A 13,846-nucleotide genomic window follows, 5' to 3' on the forward strand; every position below is an offset into this window, starting at 1 on the left:
GTTCCATGTGTATACAGATGGCATTGTAGATATTTCCATGTTTATACAGATGGTGGTGTAGATCTTTCCATGTTTACACAGATGACTGTATAGGTATTTCCATGTTTATACAGATGGCGGTGTAGGTATTTCCATGTTTATAGATATAGAGGTGTAGATATTTCCATATTTATACAGATAACGGTGTAGAAATTTCCATGTTTATACAGATAGCGGTGTAAATATTTCCATGTTCATACAGATCACAGTGTAGATATTTCCTTGTTTATACAAATAGCGGTGTAGTTATTTCCATGTTTATACAGATAGCGTTGTAGATATTTCCATGTATATACAGATGGCTCTGTAGATATTTCCATGTTTATACAGATGGCTTTGTAGATATTTCCATGTTTATACAGATGACTTTGTAGGTATTTCCATGTTTATACAGATGGCAGTGTAGATATTTCCATGTTTATAGAGATAGCTGTGTAGATATTTCCATGTTTATACAGATCGCGGTGTAGATATTTCCATGTTTATACAGATCGCGGTGTAGATATTTCCATGTTTATACAGATCGCGGTGTAGATACTTCCATGTTTATACAGATAGCGGTGTAGATATTTCCATGTTTTTACAGATATCGGTGTAGATATTTCCATGTTTACACAGATTGCGGTGTACGTATTTCCATCTTTCTACAGATGGCATTGTAGATATTTCCATGTTTATACAGATGGCGGTGTAGATATTTCCATGTTTATACAGATAGCGGTGTATATATTTCCATGTTTATAGAGATAGCGGTGAAGGTATTTCCATATTTATAGACATAGCGGTGTAGATATTTCCATGTTTATATAGATGGTGTTGTAGATATTTCCATGTTTATACCGATAGCGGTGTTGGTATTTCCATGTTTATACAGATAGCGATGTAGATATTTCCATGTTTATGCAGCTCGCGGTGCACACATTTATATCTTTATACAGATGGCTTTGTAGATATTTCCTTATTCACACAGATGGCGGTGTAGTTGTTTCCGTGTTTATGCAGATGGCGGAGTAGTTAGTTCCATGTTTATGGGGATGGCAGTGTAGATATTTTCATGTTTATAGAGATGGCGGTGTAGATATTTCCATGTTTATAGAGATAGCAGTGTAGATATTTACATGTTTATACAGATGGCGGTGTAGATATTTCCATGTGTATACAGATGGCATTGTAGATATTTCCATGTTTATACAGATGACTGTATAGGTATTTCCATGTTTTTACAGATGGCAGTGCAGATATTTCCATGTTTATAGAGATAGCGGTGTAGATATTTCCATGTTTGTACAGATGGCGGTGTAGATATTTCCATCTATACACAGATGGCCGGGTAGATATTTCCATGTTTATACAGATGGCGGCATAGATATTTCCATATTTATACAGATGTCTGTGTAGATATTTCCATGGGTATACAGATGGTATTGTAGGTATTTCCATGTTTATACAGATGGTGGTGTAGATATTTCCATGTTTATTCAGATGACTGTGTAGATATTTCCATGTTTTTACAGATGGCAGTGTAGATATTTCAATGTTTATAGAGATGGCGCTGTAGATGTTTCCATGTTTATACAGATAACGGTGGAGATATTTCCATGTTTATACAGACAGCAGTGGATATATTTCCATGTTTATACATATAGCCGTGTACATATTTCCATGTTTATAGAGACAGCGGTGTCGGTATTTCCATGTTTATACAGACAGCGGTGCAGATATTTCCATGTTTATACAGATGCCTATGCAGATATCTCCATATTTATACAGAGGGCTGTGTAGATATTTCTATGTTTATACAGATGGCTGTGTAGATATTTCCATGTTCCTACACATGACTGTGTAGGTATTTCCAAGTTTATACAGATGGCTTTGTAGATATTTCCATGTCTATAGAGATAGCGGTGCAGATATTTCCATGTTTATACAGATAGCGGTGTATATATTTCCATCTTTATACAGATCGTGATGTAGATATTTCCATGTTTATACAGATACCGGTGTAGATATTTCCATGTTTATACAGACCACAGTGTAGATATTTCCATGTTTATAGAGATAGCAGTGTAGATATTTCCAAGTTGGTACAGATGGCGGTGTTGATGTTTCCATCTATACACAGATTGCCGTGTAGGTAGTTCCATGTGTATACAGATGGCATTGTAGATATTTCCATGTTTATACAGATGGTGGTGTAGATATTTCCATGTTTACACAGATGACTGTATAGGTATTTCCATGTTTATACAGATGGCGGTGTAGGTATTTCCATGTTTATAGATATAGCGGTGTAGATATTTCCATATTTATACAGATAACGGTGTAGAAATTTCCATGTTTATACAGATAGCGGTGTAAATATTTCCATGTTCATACAGATCACAGTGTAGATATTTCCTTGTTTATACAAATAGCGGTGTAGTTATTTCCATGTTTATACAGATAGCGTTGTAGATATTTCCATGTATATACAGATGGCTGTGTAGATATTTCCATGTTTATACAGATGGCTTTGTAGATATTTCCATGTTTATACAGATGACTTTGTAGGTATTTCCATGTTTATACAGATGGCAGTGTAGATATTTCCATGTTTATAGAGATAGCTGTGTAGATATTTCCATGTTTATACAGATCGCGGTGTAGATATTTCCATGTTTATACAGATCGCGGTGTAGATATTTCCATGTTTATAGAGATCGCGGTGTAGATACTTCCATGTTTATACAGATAGCGGTGTATATATTTCCATGTTTTTACAGATATCGGTGTAGATATTTCCATGTTTACACAGATTGCGGTGTACGTATTTCCATCTTTCTACAGATGGCATTGTAGATATTTCCATGTTTATACAGATGGCGGTGTAGATATTTCCATGTTTATACAGATAGCGGTGTATATATTTCCATGTTTATAGAGATAGCGGTGAAGGTATTTCCATGTTTATAGACATAGCGGTGTAGATATTTCCATGTTTATATAGATGGCGTTGTAGATATTTCCATGTTTATACCGATAGCGGTGTTGGTATTTCCATGTTTATACAGATAGCGATGTAGATATTTCCATGTTTATGCAGCTCGCGGTGCACACATTTATATCTTTATACAGATGGCTTTGTAGATATTTCCTTATTCACACAGATGGCGGTGTAGTTGTTTCCGTGTTTATGCAGATGGCGGAGTAGTTAGTTCCATGTTTATGGGGATGGCAGTGTAGATATTTTCATGTTTATAGAGATGGCGGTGTAGATATTTCCATGTTTATAGAGATAGCAGTGTAGATATTTACATGTTTATACAGATGGCGGTGTAGATATTTCCATGTGTATACAGATGGCATTGTAGATATTTCCATGTTTATACAGATGACTGTATAGGTATTTCCATGTTTTTACAGATGGCAGTGCAGATATTTCCATGTTTATAGAGATAGCGGTGTAGATATTTCCATGTTTGTACAGATGGCGGTGTAGATATTTCCATCTATACACAGATGGCCGTGTAGATATTTCCATGTTTATACAGATGGCGGCATAGATATTTCCATATTTATACAGATGTCTGTGTAGATATTTCCATGGGTATACAGATGGTATTGTAGGTATTTCCATGTTTATACAGATGGTGGTGTAGATATTTCCATGTTTATTCAGATGACTGTGTAGATATTTCCATGTTTTTACAGATGGCAGTGTAGATATTTCAATGTTTATAAAGATGGCGCTGTAGATGTTTCCATGTTTATACAGATGACGGTGGAGATATTTCCATGTTTATACAGACATCAGTGGAGATATTTCCATGTTTATACACATAGCCGTATACATATTTCCATGTTTATAGAGACAGCGGTGTCGGTATTTCCATGTTTATACAGACAGCGGTGCAGATATTTCCATGTTTATACAGATTCCTATGCAGATATCTCCATATTTATACAGAGGGCTGTGTAGATATTTCTATGTTTATACAGATGGCTGTGTAGATATTTCCATGTTCCTACACATGACTGTGTAGGTATTTCCAAGTTTATACAGATGGCTTTGTAGATATTTCCATGTCTATAGAGATAGCGGTGCAGATATTTCCATGTTTATACAGATAGCGGTGTATATATTTCCATCTTTATACAGATCGTGATGTAGATATTTCCATGTTTATACAGATACCGGTGTAGATATTTCCATGTTTATACAGACCACAGTGTAGATATTTCCATGTTTATAGAGATAGCAGTGTAGATATTTCCAAGTTGGTACAGATGGCGGTGTTGATGTTTCCATCTATACACAGATTGCCGTGTAGGTAGTTCCATGTGTATACAGATGGCATTGTAGATATTTCCATGTTTATACAGATGGTGGTGTAGATCTTTCCATGTTTACACAGATGACTGTATAGGTATTTCCATGTTTATACAGATGGCGGTGTAGGTATTTCCATGTTTATAGATATAGCGGGGTAGATATTTCCATATTTATACAGATAACGGTGTAGAAATTTCCATGTTTATACAGATAGCGGTGTAAATATTTCCATGTTCATACAGATCACAGTGTAGATATTTCCTTGTTTATACAAATAGCGGTGTAGTTATTTCCATGTTTATACAGATAGCGTTGTAGATATTTCCATGTATATACAGATGGCTGTGTAGATATTTCCATGTTTATACAGATGGCTTTGTAGATATTTCCATGTTTATACAGATGACTTTGTAGGTATTTCCATGTTTATACAGATGGCAGTGTAGATATTTCCATGTTTATAGAGATAGCTGTGTAGATATTTCCATGTTTATACAGATCGCGGTGTAGATATTTCCATGTTTATACAGATCGCGGTGTAGATATTTCCATGTTTATACAGATCGCGGTGTAGATACTTCCATGTTTATACAGATAGCGGTGTAGATATTTCCATGTTTTTACAGATATCGGTGTAGATATTTCCATGTTTACACAGATTGCGGTGTACGTATTTCCATCTTTCTACAGATGGCATTGTAGATATTTCCATGTTTATACAGATGGCGGTGTAGATATTTCCATGTTTATACAGATAGCGGTGTATATATTTCCATGTTTATAGAGATAGCGGTGAAGGTATTTCCATGTTTATAGACATAGCGGTGTAGATATTTCCATGTTTATATAGATGGCGTTGTAGATATTTCCATGTTTATACCGATAGCGGTGTTGGTATTTCCATGTTTATACAGATAGCGATGTAGATATTTCCATGTTTATGCAGCTCGCGGTGCACACATTTATATCTTTATACAGATGGCTTTGTAGATATTTCCTTATTCACACAGATGGCGGTGTAGTTGTTTCCGTGTTTATGCAGATGGCGGAGTAGTTAGTTCCATGTTTATGGGGATGGCAGTGTAGATATTTTCATGTTTATAGAGATGGCGGTGTAGATATTTCCATGTTTATAGAGATAGCAGTGTAGATATTTACATGTTTATACAGATGGCGGTGTAGATATTTCCATGTGTATACAGATGGCATTGTAGATATTTCCATGTTTATACAGATGACTGTATAGGTATTTCCATGTTTTTACAGATGGCAGTGCAGATATTTCCATGTTTATAGAGATAGCGGTGTAGATATTTCCATGTTTGTACAGATGGCGGTGTAGATATTTCCATCTATACACAGATGGCCGGGTAGATATTTCCATGTTTATACAGATGGCGGCATAGATATTTCCATATTTATACAGATGTCTGTGTAGATATTTCCATGGGTATACAGATGGTATTGTAGGTATTTCCATGTTTATACAGATGGTGGTGTAGATATTTCCATGTTTATTCAGATGACTGTGTAGATATTTCCATGTTTTTACAGATGGCAGTGTAGATATTTCAATGTTTATAGAGATGGCGCTGTAGATGTTTCCATGTTTATACAGATAACGGTGGAGATATTTCCATGTTTATACAGACAGCAGTGGATATATTTCCATGTTTATACATATAGCCGTGTACATATTTCCATGTTTATAGAGACAGCGGTGTCGGTATTTCCATGTTTATACAGACAGCGGTGCAGATATTTCCATGTTTATACAGATGCCTATGCAGATATCTCCATATTTATACAGAGGGCTGTGTAGATATTTCTATGTTTATACAGATGGCTGTGTAGATATTTCCATGTTCCTACACATGACTGTGTAGGTATTTCCAAGTTTATACAGATGGCTTTGTAGATATTTCCATGTCTATAGAGATAGCGGTGCAGCTATTTCCATGTTTATACAGATAGCGGTGTATATATTTCCATCTTTATACAGATCGTGATGTAGATATTTCCATGTTTATACAGATACCGGTGTAGATATTTCCATGTTTATACAGACCACAGTGTAGATATTTCCATGTTTATAGAGATAGCAGTGTAGATATTTCCAAGTTGGTACAGATGGCGGTGTTGATGTTTCCATCTATACACAGATTGCCGTGTAGGTAGTTCCATGTGTATACAGATGGCATTGTAGATATTTCCATGTTTATACAGATGGTGGTGTAGATCTTTCCATGTTTACACAGATGACTGTATAGGTATTTCCATGTTTATACAGATGGCGGTGTAGGTATTTCCATGTTTATAGATATAGCGGTGTAGATATTTCCATATTTATACAGATAACGGTGTAGAAATTTCCATGTTTATACAGATAGCGGTGTAAATATTTCCATGTTCATACAGATCACAGTGTAGATATTTCCTTGTTTATACAAATAGCGGTGTAGTTATTTCCATGTTTATACAGATAGCGTTGTAGATATTTCCATGTATATACAGATGGCTGTGTAGATATTTCCATGTTTATACAGATGGCTTTGTAGATATTTCCATGTTTATACAGATGACTTTGTAGGTATTTCCATGTTTATACAGATGGCAGTGTAGATATTTCCATGTTTATAGAGATAGCTGTGTAGATATTTCCATGTTTATACAGATCGCGGTGTAGATACTTCCATGTTTATACAGATAGCGGTGTAGATATTTCCATGTTTTTACAGATATCGGTGTAGATATTTCCATGTTTACACTGATTGCGGTGTACGTATTTCCATCTTTCTACAGATGGCATTGTAGATATTTCCATGTTTATACAGATGGCGGTGTAGATATTTCCATGTTTATACAGATAGCGGTGTATATATTTCCATGTTTATAGAGATAGCGGTGAAGGTATTTCCATGTTTATAGACATAGCGGTGTAGATATTTCCATGTTTATATAGATGGCGTTGTAGATATTTCCATGTTTATACCGATAGCGGTGTTGGTATTTCCATGTTTATACAGATAGCGATGTAGATATTTCCATGTTTATACAGCTCGCGGTGCAGATATTTATATCTTTATACAGATGGCTTTGTAGATATTTCCTTATTCACACAGATGGCGGTGTAGTTGTTTCCGTGTTTATGCAGATGGCGGAGTAGTTAGTTCCATGTTTATGGGTATGGCAGTGTATTTTCATGTTTATAGAGATGGCCGTGTAGATATTTCCATGTTTATAGAGATAGCAGTGTAGATATTTACATGTTTATACAGATGGCGGTGTAGATATTTCCATGTGTATACAGATGGCATTGTAGATATTTCCATGTTTATACAGATGACTGTATAGGTATTTCCATGTTTTTACAGATGGCAGTGCAGATATTTCCATGTTTATAGAGATAGCGGTGTAGATATTTCCATGTTTGTACAGATGGCGGTGTAGATATTTCCATCTATACACAGATGGCCGTGTAGATATTTCGATGTTTATACAGATGGCGGCATAGATATTTCCATATTTATACAGATGTCTGTGTAGATATTTCCATGGGTATACAGATGGTATTGTAGGTATTTCCATGTTTATACAGATGGTGGTGTAGATATTTCCATGTTTATTCAGATGACTGTGTAGATATTTCCATGTTTTTACAGATGGCAGTGTAGATATTTCAATGTTTATAGAGATGGCGCTGTAGATGTTTCCATGTTTATACAGATAACGGTGGAGATATTTCCATGTTTATACAGACAGCAGTGGAGATATTTCCATGTTTATACACATAGCCGTGTACATATTTCCATGTTTATAGAGACAGCGGTGTCGGTATTTCCATGTTTATACAGACAGCGGTGCAGATATTTCCATGTTTATACAGATGCCTATGCAGATATCTCCATATTTATACAGAGGGCTGTGTAGATATTTCTATGTTTATACAGATGGCTGTGTAGATATTTCCATGTTCCTACACATGACTGTGTAGGTATTTCCAAGTTTATACAGATGGCTTTGTAGATATTTCCATGTCTATAGAGATAGCGGTGCAGATATTTCCATGTTTATACAGATAGCGGTGTATATATTTCAATCTTTATACAGATCGTGATGTAGATATTTCCATGTTTATACAGATAGCGGTGTATATATTTCCATGTTTATAGAGATAGCGGTGAAGGTATTTCCATGTTTATAGACATAGCGGTGTAGATATTTCCATGTTTATATAGATGGCGTTGTAGATATTTCCATGTTTATACCGATAGCGGTGTTGGTATTTCCATGTTTATACAGATAGCGATGTAGATATTTCCATGTTTATGCAGCTCGCGGTGCACACATTTATATCTTTTTACAGATGGCTTTGTAGATATTTCCTTATTCACACAGATGGCGGTGTAGTTGTTTCCGTGTTTATGCAGATGGCGGAGTAGTTAGTTCCATGTTTATGGGGATGGCAGTGTAGATATTTTCATGTTTATAGAGATGGCGGTGTAGATATTTCCATGTTTATAGAGATAGCAGTGTAGATATTTACATGTTTATACAGATGGCGGTGTAGATATTTCCATGTGTATACAGATGGCATTGTAGATATTTCCATGTTTATACAGATGACTGTATAGGTATTTCCATGTTTTTACAGATGGCAGTGCAGATATTTCCATGTTTATAGAGATAGCGGTGTAGATATTTCCATGTTTGTACAGATGGCGGTGTAGATATTTCCATCTATACACAGATGGCCGTGTAGATATTTCCATGTTTATACAGATGGCGGCATAGATATTTCCATATTTATACAGATGTCTGTGTAGATATTTCCATGGGTATACAGATGGTATTGTAGGTATTTCCATGTTTATACAGATGGTGGTGTAGATATTTCCATGTTTATTCAGATGACTGTGTAGATATTTCCATGTTTTTACAGATGGCAGTGTAGATATTTCAATGTTTATAGAGATGGCGCTGTAGATGTTTCCATGTTTATACAGATGACGGTGGAGATATTTCCATGTTTATACAGACATCAGTGGAGATATTTCCATGTTTATACACATAGCCGTATACATATTTCCATGTTTATAGAGACAGCGGTGTCGGTATTTCCATGTTTATACAGACAGCGGTGCAGATATTTCCATGTTTATACAGATTCCTATGCAGATATCTCCATATTTATACAGAGGGCTGTGTAGATATTTCTATGTTTATACAGATGGCTGTGTAGATATTTCCATGTTCCTACACATGACTGTGTAGGTATTTCCAAGTTTATACAGATGGCTTTGTAGATATTTCCATGTCTATAGAGATAGCGGTGCAGATATTTCCATGTTTATACAGATAGCGGTGTATATATTTCCATCTTTATACAGATCGTGATGTAGATATTTCCATGTTTATACAGATACCGGTGTAGATATTTCCATGTTTATACAGACCACAGTGTAGATATTTCCATGTTTATAGAGATAGCAGTGTAGATATTTCCAAGTTGGTACAGATGGCGGTGTTGATGTTTCCATCTATACACAGATTGCCGTGTAGGTAGTTCCATGTGTATACAGATGGCATTGTAGATATTTCCATGTTTATACAGATGGTGGTGTAGATCTTTCCATGTTTACACAGATGACTGTATAGGTATTTCCACGTTTATACAGATGGCGGTGTAGGTATTTCCATGTTTATAGATATAGCGGTGTAGATATTTCCATATTTATACAGATAACGGTGTAGAAATTTCCATGTTTATACAGATAGCGGTGTAAATATTTCCATCTTCATACAGATCACAGTGTAGATATTTCCTTGTTTATACAAATAGCGGTGTAGTTATTTCCATGTTTATACAGATAGCGTTGTAGATATTTCCATGTATATACAGATGGCTGTGTAGATATTTCCATGTTTATACAGATGGCTTTGTAGATATTTCCATGTTTATACAGATGACTTTGTAGGTATTTCCATGTTTATACAGATGGCAGTGTAGATATTTCCATGTTTATAGAGATAGCTGTGTAGATATTTCCATGTTTATACAGATCGCGGTGTAGATACTTCCATGTTTATACAGATAGCGGTGTAGATATTTCCATGTTTTTACAGATATCGGTGTAGATATTTCCATGTTTACACTGATTGCGGTGTACGTATTTCCATCTTTCTACAGATGGCATTGTAGATATTTCCATGTTTATACAGATGGCGGTGTAGATATTTCCATGTTTATACAGATAGCGGTGTATATATTTCCATGTTTATAGAGATAGCGGTGAAGGTATTTCCATGTTTATAGACATAGCGGTGTAGATATTTCCATGTTTATATAGATGGCGTTGTAGATATTTCCATGTTTATACCGATAGCGGTGTTGGTATTTCCATGTTTATACAGATAGCGATGTAGATATTTCCATGTTTATACAGCTCGCGGTGCAGATATTTATATCTTTATACAGATGGCTTTGTAGATATTTCCTTATTCACACAGATGGCGGTGTAGTTGTTTCCGTGTTTATGCAGATGGCGGAGTAGTTAGTTCCATGTTTATGGGTATGGCAGTGTATTTTCATGTTTATAGAGATGGCCGTGTAGATATTTCCATGTTTATAGAGATAGCAGTGTAGATATTTACATGTTTATACAGATGGCGGTGTAGATATTTCCATGTGTATACAGATGGCATTGTAGATATTTCCATGTTTATACAGATGACTGTATAGGTATTTCCATGTTTTTACAGATGGCAGTGCAGATATTTCCATGTTTATAGAGATAGCGGTGTAGATATTTCCATGTTTGTACAGATGGCGGTGTAGATATTTCCATCTATACACAGATGGCCGTGTAGATATTTCGATGTTTATACAGATGGCGGCATAGATATTTCCATATTTATACAGATGTCTGTGTAGATATTTCCATGGGTATACAGATGGTATTGTAGGTATTTCCATGTTTATACAGATGGTGGTGTAGATATTTCCATGTTTATTCAGATGACTGTGTAGATATTTCCATGTTTTTACAGATGGCAGTGTAGATATTTCAATGTTTATAGAGATGGCGCTGTAGATGTTTCCATGTTTATACAGATAACGGTGGAGATATTTCCATGTTTATACAGACAGCAGTGGAGATATTTCCATGTTTATACACATAGCCGTGTACATATTTCCATGTTTATAGAGACAGCGGTGTCGGTATTTCCATGTTTATACAGACAGCGGTGCAGATATTTCCATGTTTATACAGATGCCTATGCAGATATCTCCATATTTATACAGAGGGCTGTGTAGATATTTCTATGTTTATACAGATGGCTGTGTAGATATTTCCATGTTCCTACACATGACTGTGTAGGTATTTCCAAGTTTATACAGATGGCTTTGTAGATATTTCCATGTCTATAGAGATAGCGGTGCAGATATTTCCATGTTTATACAGATAGCGGTGTATATATTTCCATCTTTATACAGATCGTGATGTAGATATTTCCATGTTTATACAGATAGCGGTGTATATATTTCCATGTTTATAGAGATAGCGGTGAAGGTATTTCCATGTTTATAGACATAGCGGTGTAGATATTTCCATGTTTATATAGATGGCGTTGTAGATATTTCCATGTTTATACCGATAGCGGTGTTGGTATTTCCATGTTTATACAGATAGCGATGTAGATATTTCCATGTTTATGCAGCTCGCGGTGCACACATTTATATCTTTTTACAGATTTCTTTGTAGATATTTCCTTATTCACACAGATGGCGGTGTAGTTGTTTCCGTGTTTATGCAGATGGCGGAGTAGTTAGTTCCATGTTTATGGGGATGGCAGTGTAGATATTTTCATGTTTATAGAGATGGCGGTGTAGATATTTCCATGTTTATAGAGATAGCAGTGTAGATATTTACATGTTTATACAGATGGCGGTGTAGATATTTCCATGTGTATACAGATGGCATTGTAGATATTTCCATGTTTATACAGATGACTGTATAGGTATTTCCATGTTTTTACAGATGGCAGTGCAGATATTTCCATGTTTATAGAGATAGCGGTGTAGATATTTCCATGTTTGTACAGATGGCGGTGTAGATATTTCCATCTATACACAGATGGCCGTGTAGATATTTCCATGTTTATACAGATGGCGGCATAGATATTTCCATATTTATACAGATGTCTGTGTAGATATTTCCATGGGTATACAGATGGTATTGTAGGTATTTCCATGTTTATACAGATGGTGGTGTAGATATTTCCATGTTTATTCAGATGACTGTGTAGATATTTCCATGTTTTTACAGATGGCAGTGTAGATATTTCAATGTTTATAGAGATGGCGCTGTAGATGTTTCCATGTTTATACAGATGACGGTGGAGATATTTCCATGTTTATACAGACATCAGTGGAGATATTTCCATGTTTATACACATAGCCGTATACATATTTCCATGTTTATAGAGACAGCGGTGTCGGTATTTCCATGTTTATACAGACAGCGGTGCAGATATTTCCATGTTTATACAGATTCCTATGCAGATATCTCCATATTTATACAGAGGGCTGTGTAGATATTTCTATGTTTATACAGATGGCTGTGTAGATATTTCCATGTTCCTACACATGACTGTGTAGGTATTTCCAAGTTTATACAGATGGCTTTGTAGATATTTCCATGTCTATAGAGATAGCGGTGCAGATATTTCCATGTTTATACAGATAGCGGTGTATATATTTCCATCTTTATACAGATCGTGATGTAGATATTTCCATGTTTATACAGATACCGGTGTAGATATTTCCATGTTTATACAGACCACAGTGTAGATATTTCCATGTTTATAGAGATAGCAGTGTAGATATTTCCAAGTTGGTACAGATGGCGGTGTTGATGTTTCCATCTATACACAGATTGCCGTGTAGGTAGTTCCATGTGTATACAGATGGCATTGTAGATATTTCCATGTTTATACAGATGGTGGTGTAGATCTTTCCATGTTTACACAGATGACTGTATAGGTATTTCCACGTTTATACAGATGGCGGTGTAGGTATTTCCATGTTTATAGATATAGCGGTGTAGATATTTCCATATTTATACAGATAACGGTGTAGAAATTTCCATGTTTATACAGATAGCGGTGTAAATATTTCCATGTTCATACAGATCACAGTGTAGATATTTCCTTGTTTATACAAATAGCGGTGTAGTTATTTCCATGTTTATACAGATAGCGTTGTAGATATTTCCATGTATATACAGATGGCTGTGTAGATATTTCCATGTTTATACAGATGGCTTTGTAGATATTTCCATGTTTATACAGATGACTTTGTAGGTATTTCCATGTTTATACAGATGGCAGTGTAGATATTTCCATGTTTATAGAGATAGCTGTGTAGATATTTCCATGTTTATACAGATCGCGGTGTAGATACTTCCATGTTTATACAGATAGCGGTGTAGA

Source organism: Pan paniscus, chromosome 22, assembly GCF_029289425.2.
Source record: "Pan paniscus chromosome 22, NHGRI_mPanPan1-v2.0_pri, whole genome shotgun sequence".
Classification (NCBI taxonomy): domain Eukaryota; kingdom Metazoa; phylum Chordata; class Mammalia; order Primates; family Hominidae; genus Pan; species Pan paniscus.